The sequence below is a fragment of the Anomalospiza imberbis genome, chromosome 1 (assembly GCF_031753505.1).
Source record: "Anomalospiza imberbis isolate Cuckoo-Finch-1a 21T00152 chromosome 1, ASM3175350v1, whole genome shotgun sequence".
NCBI classification, from domain to species: Eukaryota; Metazoa; Chordata; class Aves; order Passeriformes; family Viduidae; genus Anomalospiza; species Anomalospiza imberbis.
This window is the reverse complement of record NC_089681.1, coordinates 83156906-83176338: the sequence shown is the minus strand read 5'-3', so window position 1 is coordinate 83176338 and position 19433 is coordinate 83156906. Positions and strand designations below refer to the sequence as shown.

Here is a 19433-nt window from a genome sequence, read left to right as displayed (position 1 = left end):
AAATGCAGAGTGCAGGAGGGTGAATGGTTGTGGCTCCGTGGTCATCAATGAGCCTCTGTGTAAGCAGACATGAAACCATGGTTGGTCCCTTCTGCCCACCCACCCTGAGAGCAGCTTTCCTTTAACATGTGGAAATAGGGGAAAACTCTCCCCATTTATGCTATTTCCTTGCTGTTATAAAAGTGGTCTCTTTCACACAAAAATTAGGCATATTTAGATATTTTACTCAATTTTAGTCCCTTCAAGGTACTGCACGCTTATAATTTACTTCAAAAAGAGCTTTTTATCAGTCAAGAGTAAGTACATGAAGTTGCTTCATGAAGTCTATGAAGAACATAGACTTCCTATTGCCACGAGTTTTCAAAAGAGAGCTGGCAGCACCTCTGGGTTTTTAGTATGGATATAGTATATAGAATCTGTTTGCAAAGAGAAGGAATAAGATATATTCTGTAGTTACTAGTATTTTTTAGATAAAATGCAAGCCATTCAGGAATGCTCCATTACTTCACAATAAAACTATAGAAATAAATATAATTGCAAGCTAAAATATTTTATCTCTTTAAAGAGGCACTGCCCACTTTAAAAATTATCATAATTAGCTGGATCATGATGTTAAAATTCAAAATGCCAGAACAGCACACAGTTATTCTAAATGAGAAGCAAGACTGGAAAAAGAAACCACCCCTCCTTGCCAGCAGTTGTGCACACATGCACCACACATGCCCAATTTGTTTTTTTACAAAGTATGCTGTCAAGTGAATACTGTCATGTTCCCTGTTTAATCAGTTTCCTCTTTTATTTGTGCGCTGTTGTATATAAAAGGAAATCTGCTTGTAAAGTCAGGCTGTTTAATAATTCATTCAAAAATGATTAGAGTTCAAGGGGAAAGTTGTTCCTTTAAATGACTGAACCAAACAGGAAAAAAACATGGGTAACAGAGGTTAAAATTCACTTCTCCCAGGATTATGTATAGTACATTTAAATTCCATGTTCAGATCTAAAAACTTGGCCTTAAGTAGAATGTCAGTAGTTATCATCTTTATTTGAGTCCTCCTTTATTCCCCTTTTGGGTAAATTTTGTTTGTTCTGGTTCTTCAAAGGTGCTTTCTTAGGCAGTAAGATAAGAAAGATGATTTTTTTCTTTTGGTCTTTACATGTACTGTGTCTTCCCAAAACAGGCTGAAATATCCCAGCTGGAATTATTTTTGCCAGCGGTAGTTTTCGTCTTCTCTTCAGACCATGCTCCACGAAGTAACCCAGTAACCATTGCTGGGAAATGTCCCCGCTTTGGAGCTGGGCGCTGGGCTGGCAGGGTGCGGAAGGGGTGGTGGGGTGGTGTGGAGGGGTGGTGTGGAGGAGTTGGTGCGTGGGACAGCAGGGCACAGGACTGACTGGGCTTCAGCCCTTGGGGTGATTGCGCCCGTGCCCTGGGAAAGTGCGTGCAGTGGGTTTTTTATTCAATGTTTTCCCTCCTTTCTCTTGTGCAACAAAATAACTACCAAGGGCCTGGATTCAACAATGTGTTTAGACCAGACACGTCCCTTTGAAATCCCTGTCAGCACTTTCCCAACATTAGCTAAAGCAATGAAACAGCAGAGCATGGGGACCCTGAAGCAGAGATGAGAGCCTGTGCATTGTACTGACTCCGGTCTCCAGAATTGTCCAGATGAACTGTCCCAGAAAGCCTCTTTCTATTAATGGGAATATTTCCTTCAACTGCTTTGCTTTCCAGAAGTAGCCTAACCAGCTGTGACCTGCACTTGCAGTATTTGCTGGGGGCTGTTTTCCTGAGTACTGCTCAGAGCTTGCATGGTGAGACACAAACCTTTCCAATCAGGGGAGGCTCAGCTGGGTGGTCTGCACTTCCCCCGTGCAAGCCCAGTCTGTTTCCATGTGATTAGTATGGGCACCATCCTTGGGGATGCTGCTGTGCCTTGCACTTGGACTCTTGTTCTCCTGAAGCCACTCTAGAATGAGTGGAGCAGTGGCATCGCAGTCACTCCAGTGTGATGATGCCACTTAGATGTGACTGAAGGCCAAAAGGTGATAAAGGTGTGAAGAGGAAGAGAGATAGCGCTTGTCAAATAGCACTCTGGTCAGCAGAGCCAAGGATATTTATAGGTCAGTGTCACATGTATGGTCAGGAACTCCTTGATCACAGGAATACATCATCTCATTTCTTGAGCCGGAATAGCGTTTATCCAGGTCCCTGGTATCAAGATGGTTCAAGTCTAAGCTGTAGATGTCTCAGCATGGGAAGGAGTTTGGAAAGTTCCAGGAGTGTCATTGGGATATATCCACCTAGTTGTTAATGACAGAGGGACCCTATACCTAGTGGGGTCCATGGTTGTCTTGGAGGAATGGGCAATTGGCAGCCAGCTGTGGCCTGCAGGCAGATAAGCAGTTTGATGCTAGGTACCGTACCAGCAGATGGTGCTGAAGAATGGATAGCACAGTTCCCAGGTTTTGCAAGGACCCGTTAAGACTTCTTGTCTTGTGGCATTTTGGGAGCTCCTTGCACACCGGCCTTTGTGTGGAGGTAGTATTGTCAGCTGGGCACAACCTGGGCCCTGGGCCCTGAGCCCTGAGCCAAACAGGTTATTGAGTATATCACAACCTTGGTTTCTCCTGCTGCATCGAAGATGTTGCATGTTTCAAAATTGTGCATATTGCCACTATGACACTTCCTCTACCAAGCATGCCCTGAAGCTGCTTACTTACTGGCGGTAAACAGCATTATTTAGCAGCTTATCCTAACACCCAACAGCTGCTTGTTTTCATTGAAAGGCCAATGGTTATTGTCCTGCTCCTATTGCCTCTGCACTCTTCTGCACTTATGCTCTTGTCTCAGAAGACCTGCAGTCCTTGTGAGCATCATCCCAGTCCCAGCAGGCTCTCACTTGACCTTGGTACAATTTGAGTCAGATTCTATGCCATCTTTTTTCACCCCCGGTGGTGTCCTACTTGCTACAGATCAGAAATGCTGGAGTTCATAACTGAGTAGGTCATTGCTATAATGTTTTCCATTTGAACTAGGAGACTGTCTGAATGAGGAGGGGATAAAGTAGAATTTGAGATTGTTTCATGAAAAATAGATTCTATATTTTACAAGTTTAATTATGACTGATTTTCCAGTTTTAGCTTTATATGCTTGTAATATTGAGTCTAAATTAGGCCACAGGAAAAGGATGGTCTATCTTCAAAGAAACATTTAAGCTGATTGTGTTCTTCAGATTCACGGAAAACAGCTGTGGGTGTAGCAATAGCTCTCAAGCTCTCTTCCATGCTAGCACACAAGATGCGGGTGCAAGCTGGATACTTTTGCTGTGTGGGAGTTTGGAGGAGAGGCTCAATAAAACTGGTTGGTAAAATTACCACCAGAGCTGCAGAGCTTGTAGAGCTTTTAAGACCTTTTAGAGTATGGGAGCCAGGAGAAATGGACAAGAGGAAAGGCATCCCACATCCTCCTCGTGGAACTATGAAGCCTCTGATTTTCCTGAGCAGAGACCACATTGCATAGATGGATGAATACATTCTTTTTCTTTGCTACCTGTCAATTAAGAAAAGCTTATTTAAATACATAATTATAATTCATTTGATTGAAATGCAACCCTGTACATATATATACACTACAGATGGAAGGTGATACCACAGGGAGATCTCCTTTGGAAAACACGTGGTGGATCTGCCAGCAGAGACTCTGATTGCTAAGGTTTTGTAGTGACCGTTCTAATTTCTTAACAGCATTTTATGCAGCTCATCCAGGAGTGTTAGTTAACCTGCACTGTTCATATTTGTAGTGACCTGTTCATAGGTGACTAACATATCTCATTAGACTATAGCTTGACATTTTTGATGATGCAGATATCCCATGATTTTTCTACTCATGTGTTATTCAGAAATAGATATGGAAGAGCAGTTGCTCCAGAACAAGTCCATAAACCAGTAGTCTTTTTCTTTTGGAAAGAGGCCACATTGCTCCTCAATAGTCTTTCAGGTATTGCAGCACTGGTTTTGGCTGAAGAGGAACAAGTACTCTTATTGCAGAGCAAAAAGTGGCAACTTGTGGAAGAATTCAGAAATAGTTGCTCTTCAGTAATCCCACATGAAGCTGAGCTGTGTTCTTTCAGTGGGCTCTGCGGATGTGCTGCAGGCTTGGTTTGGGCCTGCTGAAGACCTGTCGTCACAGTTTATGTTACGTAGTGGTTGTCTGAATGGTGACTTCAGAAGCACTTAGCTTGGCAGGCAAACTGAACAAGCTTTGTTTAAATAACCACACATGTACAGCAGGCTAGTTGATGTTTGGAATTGTCAGCAAATGACATTGAATTTTCAGAAAAATCATTGTATGTTTCCTACTGCTTCAAATTCAGAGATCAGGATGCTTTGAGAATATTAAAAGTGCAGGGGTACAGGTGCTCATTTGTGAAGTGCTGCAATTTTGTTTGGGCAGGCAGCTATTTGCTGCTTTGCTAATGGTAACAGAAGGAATGGTTGTGCCTTGCAAAAACATGTGTTTCTTGTCTTTTGAGAAGCTCCAGCTCTTTCAGCAAATATTAAAAAAAAAAAAAAAGAAAACATCTTAATTGTTTTGGTGTTATGGGTTTCATCAGCACCTGGAAGAGGAATGCAGTTCATCATTTAAAACCTTTCCAGTCTCCTTCCAGCACAGGATGGTTGGTGTTTCTGAGAGGCTCTCGTCATGTGGATGTCTGGAGAGGTCCTGCAGCCCCTTTGCTCATTTTAAAGCTGAAAAATACAAGAAGTAATTTTGAGTTGTATTCATTCTACCTAATTTTCATAACACCTTGCTTCTAGGTGGGCTGCAGTGTGGCAGGAGGACTGGGGCTATGGGAGAGTAACTGCTGAACCTCCCCAAAGCTGCTTGTCCTGGCCCTGAGCTGCAGCAATGATCAGGCCTTGTGGGCTGCAGTTCTGCCTCAAAAGCCAAGAGTTTTTATGTGACTTTTTCTGCAGCAAATGGCAGTATTTCAGGACTTTGAATTACTCTTTTCTCTTTGGACTTGCAAGTTACTGAGACGTAGGAAGCTTTCTTGTTTATTGTTCCCTCTCTCACTTTCACATGACTTTTTGTTGAAGACCCAAGCATTTCTTCGGCAAAGTGTTAGATTCAACATTCTTTTTAAATTAAATGTGCTGAGGTGACCTAATCAGATGGTAGCTGGTTGACCACAGGAATGGGAGCTACAATACTGTGTAATCTAGTTTAACGTTAGTTCACTCTCTGACCTTAGGCAAACAGCTTAGTTGCTGCAAAATGGGAATGATGATTCCTTTTAAATGTTGACAGAAAGTTGAGTAAATAAGCAAGTTCTACTCTCTGTGGTTCAGGCAGTCTTATTCTCAGAGGGACTTCAGAGCTTCCATTATTTCAAATGACTTTGGAGTAAAGGGATGTAGCACAGGCATCTGGATCTCTGAGGACTTACTATGTTTTTCAATACTGATCCCCATACCTCGGCTTTCTGGTGTGTGTGTGATTCTGTTTCAGGATGGGGTGAGGGATTCGTGGTGGTTGGGCTGGGTGATCCTGGGGGTCTTTTCCAACCTGTGATTCCATAACTCCTGGCCTTGTGTCCAAGGGCAGTGTCATTCACCATCTTATACTTTGTAGCATGTAAACACAAAAGGGATGGATGTCTTACTTCCCCTTCTGGCAGGAATGTGGCACTCAGTTCTACGGCATTTTTAGTTTTGAGGTAGTGCATCTTTATACTAAAGAATAACATAAATGAGCTCAGCTCCATAGGGTTAAGAGTAGCAGTGACTTCATTTGCCACCAGTGAGTTTGCCTGAAATGTCCTGTGAAGCCTAAAGCAGAATACTTGCTGTTTAACACCCTGGTGACAAAACACCTCAGGACAGCAGAGCAACCTTTTTTGTTTCTCAATTGCATTTCTTAAACTTTGAAGTGCCATTTATTTTGATACCTGGTATTTTTCAGGCCACGCTTTTATTTGGTGGGAATAGCATTAACGTGTATTAAAGGCAGAAAAGCCTGCGGAAATGGCTAGAAGTTATTCCCAGAACGTAAATAATTTCCTAAATTTTGAGCTCTACAAGTCTGATGTGTTTTAAATGGCCTTTTAGAGAGCAAAATGAAACTCAGTGTGGCATTTAACCAACAGTTTACAGAGGTGCTAGTTATTCCACTTGGCTATATTTAGGAGTCCAGGAAACAACAATGACAAAAAAAAAAATAGTGAAACACTCTTGCAAAAAATTAAAGGAACAGTTTCAGCTATAAAACTGATGTCTGCAACAAAAAACCACAGCTGCTAAATGTTACCAAATCATAATAATTGTGACAGAGTTACATCCCGATCTTTCTTTAAGACATCTTCACCCATGTGAAGGCCTCTTGATTTAAACAGGACTCAGCAGCAGCAGGAAGGTTTGTTTTAGAGGATCCTGGTAAAATTGGACTGCTCATGTAAATCAAGCCTTATTTTTGCATTCCAAAGGGTGAAAAAGTCACATGAGGGGAGTGAGATGCAAGACGTGTGAAGAAACCTTTATACAGCAACTCCATGCTGCGGAAGTCTCAGCTGGATGCTGTGCCCTGCTTCGAACAAAAAAGCAGTTGACCACTGTGAGAGAGAGTCTTGGGGACTCCCCCATGGCTTGGGGAGCATCGTCTGCAAGGAAAATCAGAGCAAATCTGCTTGTTTGCTCTGTGAAAAAGTGCAGAAAGCTAAAGGATTGAAGGATAAGTCCTCAAATGAGTGAGAAGCAGACAGTGAGCAAAGGGACTAGAACAGAAGTGATAAAAAACACGTAGGTGAGGGATCACTGCTAGCCTAATGAAATCCTACTCAGTAAAGATGAAACAGTACAATTGATGTGTTTTAAGTGGGTATAATTAGTCCCTCTCCAGAAAATAAAGTAGGTGAAGTACTTAAGCTGATATTTTGCACTCTGCCTTATGAAATGATGTAACTTTTACCAATCTTTGAAATACTGATTGTGAATGAGTCAGTGTTTCTCAAGGGCTTTGGTCAGCTGTTCCCATTTACTGGTCTGGAATCTCACTTTTATCATCCAGTCTCTCTGAGTTTCCCCTCATGCGTTCAGAACCAGGTTAATGTCAGTATGCTGAGATACTGTCATAGTATCATCGAGGTTGAAAATTCACTGTGATAGATGCTACTTAAATATATGGGAAGACAGAGTTACCTGCTTCTGCAGGTCTGTGGTTGAATTGTTTTCTTGCTGCTCTTCGGTTCATTAGGGCTGTGATTTCTTGTCACAGGTATTCTACAACCTTAGCATAAATGCAGATTTATCATCAAAAGAGGGTTTTTTGCTGCAAGAAAGGGAGCATATGCAAGTTTCCTTCCTTATTCGGCACTGTTCCCCAGGGTAAGTGCCGTTTGCACCACCTGAGCTCACCTGTGCAATGAAGTTGCCTGTTGACCTGGTCAGCTCTTCCTCCTGCTGACCCAGCCTCAGCACAGTTTTGTGAACCCAAGAGGCATTGCAGTCTAGAGGGCACCTGCTTGAAAAGGAGCATCAGCGAGCCGGCTGGACACAGACATTGTATTGTTAGGAAGGGGAGGGAATTCCTCTCGACATCCTGCAGCTGTGCCAGAGGGAGAACCTGGGAACAACTGTGTTAAAGAGTGGATTGACATATAGCTCTCTTTTTTCTCCTCTACAACTTTCACTGCTGTTCAATGGTGATTACTCGATGGGCAAAACACCCCCCTTTGCTCTGCTCTTGGGCAGGTAGCAAGTCATTCCATAAGCAAGCACCTTCTTTTGCCTGTCCTCCCTCCCACCCCGGCCCCCTGCCACGAGCAGGTCGGCAGCAGTGGTCAGAGGCATCCTTAATTAGGTCCCTAGCTGCTCACTGGGCTGATTTAGTTGTAGTTTTTAATAATGCGAGGTTATTTTGTTAGCGGCTTTACTTTCCAAGTCTTTTCCCCCTTCCAGCACCCCTAGGTACAGCTCTACTGGATCAGTTACCATCTGCTCCAGTGTTTGCATTTAGCCTGCAGGGCCTGTGATCTCAGAAATATTTCCTGTAAATGGGATCTCTCATGCCAGGCCTGTCACACAATAGATATATAATTGGATAAAACCTAAACTGAAAACAACAAACAAAAAGAAGAAAACTACATGTTGTGCCATACACAGCACGTGAGCCGGTCCAAAATGGGATACGCTCCTTGTTTATGTCTGAAGCTGCTCTCGTATGTCTTTTTTATTCCCTTTTGCTGTTGAACAAAATCAAATTAATGTAATAATTAAATTCCATGGTGCATTTTTTCTCTACTTACTCTGGAGCAGCTTGCGGTGTGCATGCAGAATAGCAAGTAATGCCACAGCAAATGCAGTTGCTGGGTTTTAAGTCTTGGCCCTAGTGCTGGATACCAGGTAGAGTCCATGTTGAAGTCACAAATCCTTCTCCTCCATGGTTTGGCTGCATGCAGCATTTCTTGTTGGTTGGGAGGCAGGATGATGCACATCCTGGGAGCAAGGCTGGGCTCTGGGGGAAACAGTGGGCAAGCCACAGGCAGCTGATCCCCTGGTCACTGAGAGCAAGGGTGAAGATGGCATCACTGATCCTTGCAAAGGAGGAAGAAATGCAAAATGACTTTCAATTCTTTTATCCCATTTTGAAGGTCTCCTGAGCAGGAGTACAGGTTTGTATAAGATGCATGCTGCCCTCTGGGACAGCTTGCCTTTTGGATTTGCCAACCTTTCTGCAAGAAGGCAGAGATGTTGAAAAACATCTGAGGCAATATATCCACATCTAAACTAAAAAAAACCCTAACTGATTGTATAAATCAGAAATTGTTCACTGTGATTTTCCCCTTGCTCATACTGAGGATTTTCTTCATCATTGTTGCAAGAACAAACGGTGTGAGTTGTATTCGTGCTGTTATTCTGGTAGTAATGAGCTTACAAATACTTTTTCTGTTTTGTTGGAGGGACAGCAAATGCTCTACTATAGTCATAGCTTGCAAAAGCTGCTCAGAAGTGCACTGCAGAACATCAAAAAAAAAAAAATTCGGCTTCAGTCAAGACCAGTAATTGGTTTCCATACCAAAAAAAAAAAAAATCCCCAACCAAAAGCTGTTCATCTGTCTCTGGAAGATAAATAAAAAAAAACACCCCAGAGTTTGGATTTGATTGCCCTCCCCCTAAAGTAATAACAGTAATCCTAATAAACGGGCAGATTTATAAATTTTCACCAACAGACAGTGTCATGATGTTATACTAACTTTGTTTTATTTATGATAAATTCAGTCTAAAGCACCAGAAATATAAACCTTGAATCCTTTATAATTCCAACATAAAAGGATTACATTTTATCAATATAGCTTATATCCTAGCACTCTGCCTTTTTTATGAACCCACAAAACACACATTTTTTCTTCTTTTCTCCTTTTTTTTTTAATCATAGCCAGCAATTTCTAAGTCAAGAATACAGTCCTAGTGCTAGTGCCATTTTTGGCGATAGGCTGTTTTATTGATTTCCACAATGCTGGCATTTCATCAATAACAGTAGAATACAGGCCCATAAATTCACCCTTCCCAAAAGAAAGTGGCCTGATTTTTCATAGCAGCTTCCATTTGCCTTTGAGTTGAACTGTAGGTTTAATGGTTCAGGAAGAAAATCAGGTTTGATGAGCCTTAAAGAAACAAATAAACTAAGCCAGAAGCAATCAAAAGTACATGGGAGTTCATAAAAAGTGAGCCTTGGTTTCTTTGTCTAGAAGATTAACACTTCCTCAGGAGGGCTGTAATAGGATTGAGCCTTCCCTGTGGTACTTCAAAGACATGTGCTCCTGAAGACTTTTACTGAGTAACCTACAGTATTGTTGGAAGCTTTGCCTCTGCTTTCCTTCTGGTTTCTTTCAATACTTCGAGGAAGATCTGAACTGAGGATCATGTTACTCCTCCTTATTTTTATCCCCCAAACATTTTCCCTCTTCTGTATGCAAATTTTGTATCCTCAAAGAAAAAAAAAATTGTAAAAGTTGTGTAACAGTTGGAAATTTTAAAACATAAATATCCATCTCTTTCATGTTACTACTTCAGTACTTTCACATGTCATATTTTTGCATTTAATGCTGTGTAGTGAAATCCTTTCCTTTCTTTTAATTCAAAGAGACCCAGAGTGTGTATTTTTGTTACATTCGCAGCACTGTTTTTTCTCCAGGAGAACACGCTGTAAGCTTTGATTTCCTGGGCACTCTGTACAGAGCACTAAGTTCAGCTCTTGGTGTCCATCTGTGGTTGCAAAGTGCTGTCTCCTTTTTTCCAAGCACCCTGGTTCAGATGGTTAGGCTGCTTTCCGTGGTAGTGGACACCTTGAATTCCATCAGACTGGAGGCAGAGAAAACCACTCCCTATGTAAATGTTAACTGCTGGCCTGGACACGGCCACCGCTCTGTGCTTAGGGAAAAGAAAGGAGCTATGTTAGCTGTGAGAAGCTGGTCTTGTGTATGGGTAGGGATGCTCTACTGGTTTGGCTCCATAGCTAATAGGTCCTACCTCCTTGGGTTGGGCTGCTTTGAAAAGTGAAGTTGTGGTGGCTCAGCAACTTCCCTAGCTCCAGGGCTATGTGGTGCCCAGCTGGGCTCTCCGGTTCTCAGTGTGGGTCTTACAGAGACATGAAGAGCCCATGTCCTGCTTAAATGCTTGCAATTGCAGTTTCTGGATCAGACCAAGAGTTGATGTGCCTGAAGTCAGGCAGGAAGCAGAGAATCAGGCCCAGGTACATGCAGTCTTTGGCCAGTTGGCTGAATCACAGGATGAAACTTCCTCTCGATGCCTCTAGGACACATCAAGGAAAGAACCGGAAAGTCCCCAAGCATCATGATAGTTTATGTTTTTTTCTTACAAGAGTTTTGCTCTTGTACTGATTGAAATGAATGGGATTAGACAGGGAACACCATTTATGATTTAATTTCTCACTTCGAATGTGCTGTCAACCTCAGTGATTCTATTCCCATGATTTCTCATAAAGCATCTTGGTATGCTAGTTAATACATATAAATCTCCTTTAAAAGCCTCTCTCTCTCAAGAGCAAATGGACCCCTTCTTAGCATCCCTGATCAGCTTGCTTATGGGGAAGAAAACAGTTGTCCTTGCTGTATTGGCTGGCAAAGGGAGTTGCATTCTTACTCCATGTACTTTACTAATTTGTAATCTTTCATTCTAACTAGCTTGTTTCCATGTCCTAGAGATTCAGTTGTTTTAGTATCAGCCTTGACTAATAATGTGGTGCAGCAGCTCAATTTCGATGACCACAAATGAGCAAGCAAAAGTTGTAGACTAATTCTGGTAGTCAGACGTACCCAAACAGAAGTTTCCTGCCCATATTCATGTAAGTCCCAGTGAAGCAGTCCCCTCTACCCAGCCTCTGGGCCTGCTTGTCACCTAAGCCATTACCAGGAAACATTAAACAAGCCATGGAAAGTCCCCTTTGCTGGCACTTCTCACATGACTAAGCAGCATACAGGGGCTCCAGCTACAGGATGAATAATCCCAAAGTTTCCCAGTGTGGCTTCAGGGTGGTGGGACTTGTCACTGAGAGGCCATTGAGGGCTTTTTGGAGCAACTGGATGGGGTGGAACACACTTCTTGTCCTCGCCCAAGGGAGAAGGGGTGGTGGATACCTGGGGTGGCCCAGTGCTGCAGCTGGTGACATTGTGCAGGTGTGACCCAGCGTGCAGCTATGGCCCGTGTGATGGAGAGGGAACGAACGGTGTGTCACTGACTTCTTTTATGTCAGGAATGGGCTCCTGGTTTATTGCAGTCCTGTAAATTCTGCCTTTGCTTGCTATAAATTAAACGCCATATTAAGTGCAAAGTCCAGAAATAAAAGGACATAAATAGTTGCATTTGAAAGCTGTATCATCGTCTGTAGATGTTTAAGTGGGGACTTTGTCCGTTAGATTAGAAATACCACTTATCTCATCCTTCTGGATATTTTCACTACCCTTCTAACTTGGAGATAAATATCCCTTAATGGTTTTTTTATGTGTTTTATTTCTTTTTCCATGATGATCAGATCAGTTCTGACTGAAAATGAAGCCAATTATCAAGAACAATAAATAAAAAAGTGCGTGTTGCTCCTTCTGCACTGAAAGAAAGAACAGTAAGTTGAGACAAAACAAATTTGGTTGCCAAGTCCAAGTACCAAAGGCAGCGAGGAGAACTCAGGCCCCATCCTAATTAAAGAGATCTAAACACAATGAAAACATATTGTACTGATGTCATATGTTAAAATATTTATAATTGCACAAAAAGGAATTGCAGCCTATTGAAAACATTTACAGAGCTCGCATTTTCTGCAAGCTAAAGAGAAGGAGGACTTAAAGGGACTGGTTTTGCTCAGCTGTGAAAGTTTTACTCTTCAGGTTTTTCCTGTGAGGTCCAACATTACCTTGCCACTTCCTCTTATCAGTCACTAAGATAAGCGAAGTGCACTGCTGACATTGTATCTGAAGGCAGGAGATGGTATCTGTCAGGAATTGCTATTTCCCCTGGGCATTGCATTGCAGTTGGTTCTTTTGGAATAATTTCAGCTGCTGGGGAGCTGCTTCTAATGCAGGGGCCCTTCATATCCATCCAGAATGCCAGGTCGGGCGTGGGAGGGCCAGGGGCTCCCAAAAGGAGAGGGTATGGTGGAGCAGAGCAAGGCAGGCACCTTCCTCAGATACATTCAGCAGATTCAAGATTTGGCAAAAAATGTACCTGTACCTTTGCCTGCTTGCCACAGGGAAGTAGTGGGGGAAAGCTGACATGTAGGAAGTCACACTCCCTTTCAGCAAAACCAGAGAGGCAATAGGAAAAGCCACGGCCATATGTGTAGAGATCTTGAAAATGCTGGGAAGCCGGGCTGAACCAGTTTTCTATAGCGATGTGTGGCAGGGGTGGTGGGCAGATGCCACTTGCAATGCTCTGGAAGTCTGCTGTCTAAACGGGAATCCACCTGAGTGCGTTGTGTGAACAAGATTCCCTCATATATGTTCCCACAGAAGCCTATTGCAGATGTGCTCACTTAAATACTTTCTGTAGTATAAAAATAGGCTTTTGGCTGCACACCATGTACTCATTGGAGAAGGAACTTTTCAACTGTGGCTTAATTTAATATCTTCCTTGTTTGTGTTTATGTTCCTTGATATTGATTTCCATGTTTTTCTTCCTCAAATACTGGCAAGATCCTTTTATAAGTAAATAATGCAAGCATCTTTCTAAGTTTCTCTAGAGCTTTATGGCAAAACATGGACATATTGAGGCTTCTTACTAACGTATCAAAGAGGAGCATTTATTAGTTAATGGTTTTATTAGGAATTCATGTTGCACCAGAAAGCTGATTGGAACTTGAAATATTTAAAGCATCATTTTAGGGAAATAAGAGTATCTTTGTTTAGCTAGTTAATGTCTACCTATGGTATTTAATATGAAACTAAAAACCAGCTTGTCAATCATACAAAAGAGGAAAAATGTCGCTACCTCTCTGGAATTATTAATGAGCCAAGAAATGCTATTGCATTTCTGTGTGACTTTGCTGCAGTTGGAGAAAATGACACTTTTTGTCAAAGAGAGATTGATAGCTCTGCAAGGGTTCAGAAAAGAACAAAAGCAGGTTAGTGGGGGAGTGCTAGAAAGGACATGTATTAGGAAGGATGCCTGTTGTTTTCCTAAGTGGCTGTGGGTCATGGTGAGGGGATGCAGACAACCCTACACTTGACCAGGGTTACCCACTAAGGGCAGCTTGAAGGTTAAGTCAATTCCAGACCAAAATCCATGTCAGTGGGTGATTGTGGGGCTCTCCCCAAGGTAACACACTTGCTGGGGAGTGGAGACAGTGGCTGGAGCATGGTGTCACACAAAGGTGGCTACATGGCTTTCCAGTGGTGTGGAGGCAGTTCAGCCATGGGTGGCTGGAGCCACTGACTCTTGGTTAGCACAACTCACGTAATGAGGGCTGACAGTCAGAGCACAGCAGGGGCAGAAATTACATTGAAAAGGCCAAAATTTAGCTTAAGCGCAAGGAAATCTCGCTACATTAAAGACTTTGAGGATTTAGCATTGCCTCCTCAGGGAAGTGAAAGGTGGCATGCAGTTTGCAAATCATGAATGTAGATTGCTCTCTTAAAGCCAGACCAAGAAGCAATGACCCCAAAAAGGGATAGATGATGGCTTATGCCTCTGAAGTACACTCTGTCTCAGAACCCCTCACAGCAGTGGGTCTGTGGCTGTGGCACAGACATGGCCATGTTACCCCAGTCTAAATAGCACCTGACCCTTTCTTGGTCAGAAGATTTGGGGATTACTTGATGGCTTCTGTCTTTTTCTCTCGAAACAGTGCACAGCCAAAGCCATGAGATAGCTTGTTTCTTAGAGCTTCCTGACCCAGGTTTTCTGTCCATGCTCCTGGCAGGATGGTGCCGGTGCCTGCTCTCCAGGAGACCAGCCCAGGGCCCCAGCACGGCTCTTGGCTGGAGTAACGTGGCTGCTTGCCCTGCCTATTGAAGCAGACCTTAGCTTGCCCTTCTGCTGCAGAAGTCCCGGGCTCTGTTCTCTATTTACTCCTACAACAACTCAATTAGTTTGATGGAAATGAGATGTCAAAATGCCCCAGGGTTCAGCGACTTACCCAATGTCACTCAGAAAGCTTTGGCAGGGCGGCTGCCTCCTGAAATCTATGTGCCCTCCAGCAATGGGCCATTTCTCCTCCTCACCTTCAGAGACAACTCAGGCGAGTGGAAGTCTGAGGCATTCAAAGGACAGTTACAAAAAATCGCTTGTTTATTTAACTTTCTAACAATTTAATCAACATCCTATTATTCTAAGGAAGTTTAGATATGGCTCTATTTTTTTTTCTCTTCCTTAATTCAGCTTGACATATGCACTCCTGGGGTCAGTCCTTTTACACAAAGCTTCAGACTTGGCAAGATAAATCTAGACTAACAGAGAATAAACATATTGATATGGTTTAATAGTGTATGGACATATTCCTACCATTACGGCTTACTATAAACGTAGTTTGACTATAGGGCAAAAACCCTCTCACTTACCTTCAAATACTGCATGTGAGACCTGCCTAGCTGGCGGATTACAGAGCAGGTTTTAAAGTGGACATGAAAAGAATGCCAAATTCAGCTTTCCTGGCAATAATTGCCATGGAAAGAAGCTGGATTAGAGCAGCTGGAATAAAAAGTCAAGCACTAAAAGAAAAATGCTAATTACCGGTTTCTCTAATCATGTAAAATGAATGTTTTATGACATTTTAATATGATGCTTTTAGCCTTTCCTACTTTGTCAGTGCCAGCATCCTCTGAGCAGCTCATGGATGCTATAATTATGTGCTCTAAGCGATCAGCTGCATTGTGCCTTACCTGGCTGATTCAAGCTGAGCTGGAGACATCATATTCTGACTCAGTACTGTACCAACCACCAGTCATTGGGAGGCAGAAATGAGGACACCAAAGCAGAACCTCCTAGCAGGTACTATGCATTTTGGGGAGGGGATTTTTAATGGAAATCAAGCCTTGGGATCCATAGATGAGCTTTGCATCTGAGGTGTTTCAACTTGATAAGGTATCTGAATGCAGGCTCTTGATACAGCTTATTAAAGATATATAGGCTAGTCATAATGTCTGGATATAAATTTAGACTTCCACAAATTTTAGAAGCAACAGGATCCCAGCTTTAAGGCACACCCACCCCTTCAGTAAGATGAAAACTCTTTAGATCCTTCTAAAATTAAATTTGCCTGCCATCAACCCCTATCTGGTTTTGAGAGAGTTAATTATAGATTTATGTTTGAAAAGGGTGCACTTACCTACGCTTTCCTTTTCTTAAGGCCTAAAGTTTTCCAAAGGTCGGCATTAATTCTCTATTGATGCCTAATTTAGGTGGTGAGATTGGCTTATTTGCAGGCTGACTTGGGTGCACTACTATTGAAATTAAATCTGCACTTTAATTTCCCTCTTAATCTGTTTCTTCATCAGAGAGAATCATTATTTCTTGCTAATACTCTGTAGGAGGAGAAGGCTGCTGTTTCTATTTTAGCATTGCACCTCGGAGGTGCAGGATTTGGACTTAACACATCTCTGTGAATTGCTAATTCCCTATATTTATTCAGGTATATGCTTTTTAATAGAATGGGAAAGTAAGGGGAAAATACTCTGACTTTACGTGGATGGTGCAGACTATATACAACTGTTTTCCACCCTACCCCCATCGGGACACGAAACAGCTGGTATGTCTCTCCAGAGACTAATGTGCTGTCTCTAGCTCCATTTTGCCTTCATAAGCCTCAGGCATTACTCTATAAGTGCACTCCAGGAATTAAATTAATTTACAAGCTGAGGAATATGCTGTTTCTCCTTACTTACAGGTCTCAGATAGGACTGCTACTGTATGGTTGGGAGGGTAATATGCACATTGCTGTTGAGACTAACTAGCATCTTCCCAGGGCAGTCATCATGCTGGACAGGGCAAAGGCTGTCCTGCAGCCTGCACCCCATCTGTCCATGTCATTTCTGCTCCCAGTAGCATTAGCTCACTAGTGAGGTTATCAGGAGATAGTTCAGATAAGCTGTGCCTCCCCTGGTCTTAGCCTTTATCCCTGCTATGCACAAGTTTCTTGATATAGCAGTTTGGTTCTTTGAAATCATATCCATCCATACATAAAACCAAGTGATTCTGAACTGTCTCCCTGCAAGATGATTACTTCTGGGACCTAGCTTGTGTTTTCCTGGATAGAAAATGCAGTCAGTGTCTGTCTTTGAACCAATTCAACTTTCAACCCCAAATATGCACTAGCTGGCCATAACCAGCTAATGAAAGCAATCTATGTGTTTTTGTTCATGTCAGTAATAGCCTTATCATTTGTAATTGCTGCAGTGGAGCAGTGGTTTCTCCTCCTTTGTCCAAGCCTCCATTGCCAGGGTATATGTTTAGGTGTGCTGCTGCAGGGCTTCATTCCTGATGTCCCTGGCATCCTTGTCTGTCTTCCTGCAAGAGGTCCATCAACATATGCATTTAATGCCCGCCCTCATTAGCACTGAAATAAACCAGGACTTTCCTCCCGCCTTCAGCTGGGATGGGATTCGACTTTGCAGTGAGACCAAGATAAAATCTGGCCTTCAAAGCTCTCCTAAGTGTCTGCACAATAGAGTAATTGGAAAGTAGGGAAGTATCTTGATTCATACTGTATTATTCTGCTAAAATAAGATTTTTGACACAATTGGGCCCTTATGTTTCTAAGTGCTGGGTACCTTTAGTCTGGCTGGCATCTCCTCTTGGCGGGCTCAGCTGTCCTCCAATTGCTTTCCATCACGCAGCCAGCCCAGCAACTTGTGAAATCAATTGAGTGTTGTTCATCCAAAGTTTATTTTTCTGTTTCTATGTTTGTTGCTAGGGAGATTTGCTATACCTTGCCTCACGCCCCTCCCATTGAAACGCCAGTCACAAACATGCTGTGGGTTATAAAGCAAAGCTGCACACCTACAGGGAGAGCGAGGGCACCGGCCCTGCTGCACGTCACTGTTGGAAACCCAGCGGTCAAGCAGCAGCATTTGAATTAGAAAAGCAATTTTTAAACTGCTGCAGAGCATAATTCATGTCATGGTGCAGGAATGCTGAAGGCTTTTTGATCTTTGTCATCATGGACCTAAAGGTGAAGGGCTTTTTTTGGGGGGGTAGTTTCTTAAATCCCCTGAGAAAAGGTAACTATAACAATAAGGGAGCAGATGTGTGGGAGTAAATGCAGCTGTAACTCAATCCAGACGCTCTTCTGTATGTAGGGACATGAAGGGAATGTTCCAATAAAATTCACGTAATAAAAATCTGAGCCCTCTTTTTTTTTTTTCTTGCTTAAACTTGGATTCACATGTGTAGAATTCCTGTGGACTTTGATGTGGATTGACATTAGCACCATACAAAACCGGGCTGGGAGAAAGATTTTTAACAGGCATGGGGTACTGGAAGGTAAATGATCTATGGAGACCTGCAAATTTTAATAGAAAAACACTTTCTCAATTAAAAAGAGTTTAGCAAACCAGATATTTAAGTGATGCAATCACCCTAGTAGGATGAACTAGCTGGTCTAGTAAAGAGTTTCTCAAACTTTCTGAAAGTAGGACTGCCTTTTGTCTCACCTGTTTTCGTGCCACCCTGAAAGGCATGCAGAAGCAGTTCAGCTCCTGGGGGAAAGGAGAGCGGAGGGAGGGGTAGCTGTAGTCGCTGGCTGGAGGTGCCTTCCCCCAGCCCAGGGCGGAGAGCGGCTGCCAGTGACTACAGGAGAGGAGGTGAGCGGTGCTGTGCCGAAGGGTAAGGCTCCCTGTTTGTAGCTGCTCCCTGCTCACTCTGCTCTGCTCTCTAACTCCAAGTTTAAACTCAGCTAAATGAAGTTCCTCGTGGTTGTTGCTGCTTTCTGACACTTGACGCCCCCTCACCTTTCTTTGAGTTGCCCGGGTTCATAATCGGCAGTGTGAGCAGCTCTGTTTCTTCTAAGAGAAAAGAACAGGCAGAGCGGCAGGGTAAGCCATCCATTCCTCCTTGTTTTCCTGTAGTTCAGATAGCTATGTGCTGAATTAATTTTTTACCAGACAACTTACATTGCACAGTAGTGTATTTTGTTCTTGCCCCGTGTATGCTTCTGAACGCAGGCAGTACCAGACATTTCAGCGCGGCCAAAAGCGCCTTCCATCTGCCTCACAGCAGCTGAAATCCTCTTTGTATACAAAAACAATTTCATTGAATGCACACAAACCACGTTTGCGCTTGGGATGTAGAAGGAACACTGTGTCGTTGTCCTGGCAGGACATCTGTAGAGCCTCGCTTCTTCCTTCGCGTGATGTCGTTCCCTGTGCCCCCTGCACCCATCTCCCCCCTTGGCTGGCAAGGGCAGCAGCCTTGCACCCCGAAACTTCGCTGGCTGCTCCTGATTAGCCTGCCTGGCCATTGCTCGCCACATGCAGGCTTGTGAGGGTGCCAGCGGTCACGGATTGTCTGCAGGGCACAGCACCAGTCGAGCAGGCAGGACTGGGAGCATTTGCTGAGATGCTGAGTACCCATATAAGGCTCTTCCATGAGTATGACTCTGACACAAGACTATTTAGTTAGTCCAAACTCCATCAAGAATCAGTTTGCATAGCAATTTATCAAAGAAGTGTTTAATGATTGCTACATGAAAAAAATGGTGTGCTCTCTGAAGCACTGGCTTTTTGTAGATTTCCTGAGAGAGGTATACATATTTCTACTTCATGCAGCTGTTTCTTAGTTGAACATTATTATTATTATTATTATTATTATTATTATTATTATTATTAGGAGGAGGAGGAGGAGGAGGAGGAGGAGGAGAAGGAGGAGGAGGAGGAGGAGGATGTAATAACTTGGGGCTTACTCAGGTCCTGTCTTACAGCTGCCTTTAGCGG

General features: G+C 43.0%; 1 protein-coding gene and 3 long non-coding RNA genes across 4 annotated transcripts in view; 1 reads left to right on the top strand and 3 right to left on the bottom strand.

Moving 5' to 3' along the window:
• The window catches only part of BCL2 (BCL2 apoptosis regulator), a 96643-nt gene that overhangs the window by 18102 nt on the left and 59108 nt on the right, over positions 1 to 19433 (top strand). The window lies entirely within an intron of this gene.
• On the bottom strand, positions 1350 to 9067 carry LOC137478267 (uncharacterized). Its single transcript, XR_011001478.1, has 4 exons — positions 8304 to 9067; positions 7414 to 7516; positions 4617 to 4749; positions 1350 to 3324 (listed from the first exon to the last, which is right to left on the bottom strand). It is a non-coding gene; the product is annotated as an uncharacterized lncRNA (long non-coding RNA).
• LOC137478281 (uncharacterized) lies at positions 9242 to 12732 on the bottom strand. The gene is made up of 2 exons (XR_011001489.1): positions 12425 to 12732; positions 9242 to 9984 (listed from the first exon to the last, which is right to left on the bottom strand). It is a non-coding gene; the product is annotated as an uncharacterized lncRNA (long non-coding RNA).
• LOC137478277 (uncharacterized) lies at positions 12768 to 19189 on the bottom strand. Its single transcript, XR_011001488.1, has 3 exons — positions 17274 to 19189; positions 14645 to 14758; positions 12768 to 12950 (listed from the first exon to the last, which is right to left on the bottom strand). It is a non-coding gene; the product is annotated as an uncharacterized lncRNA (long non-coding RNA).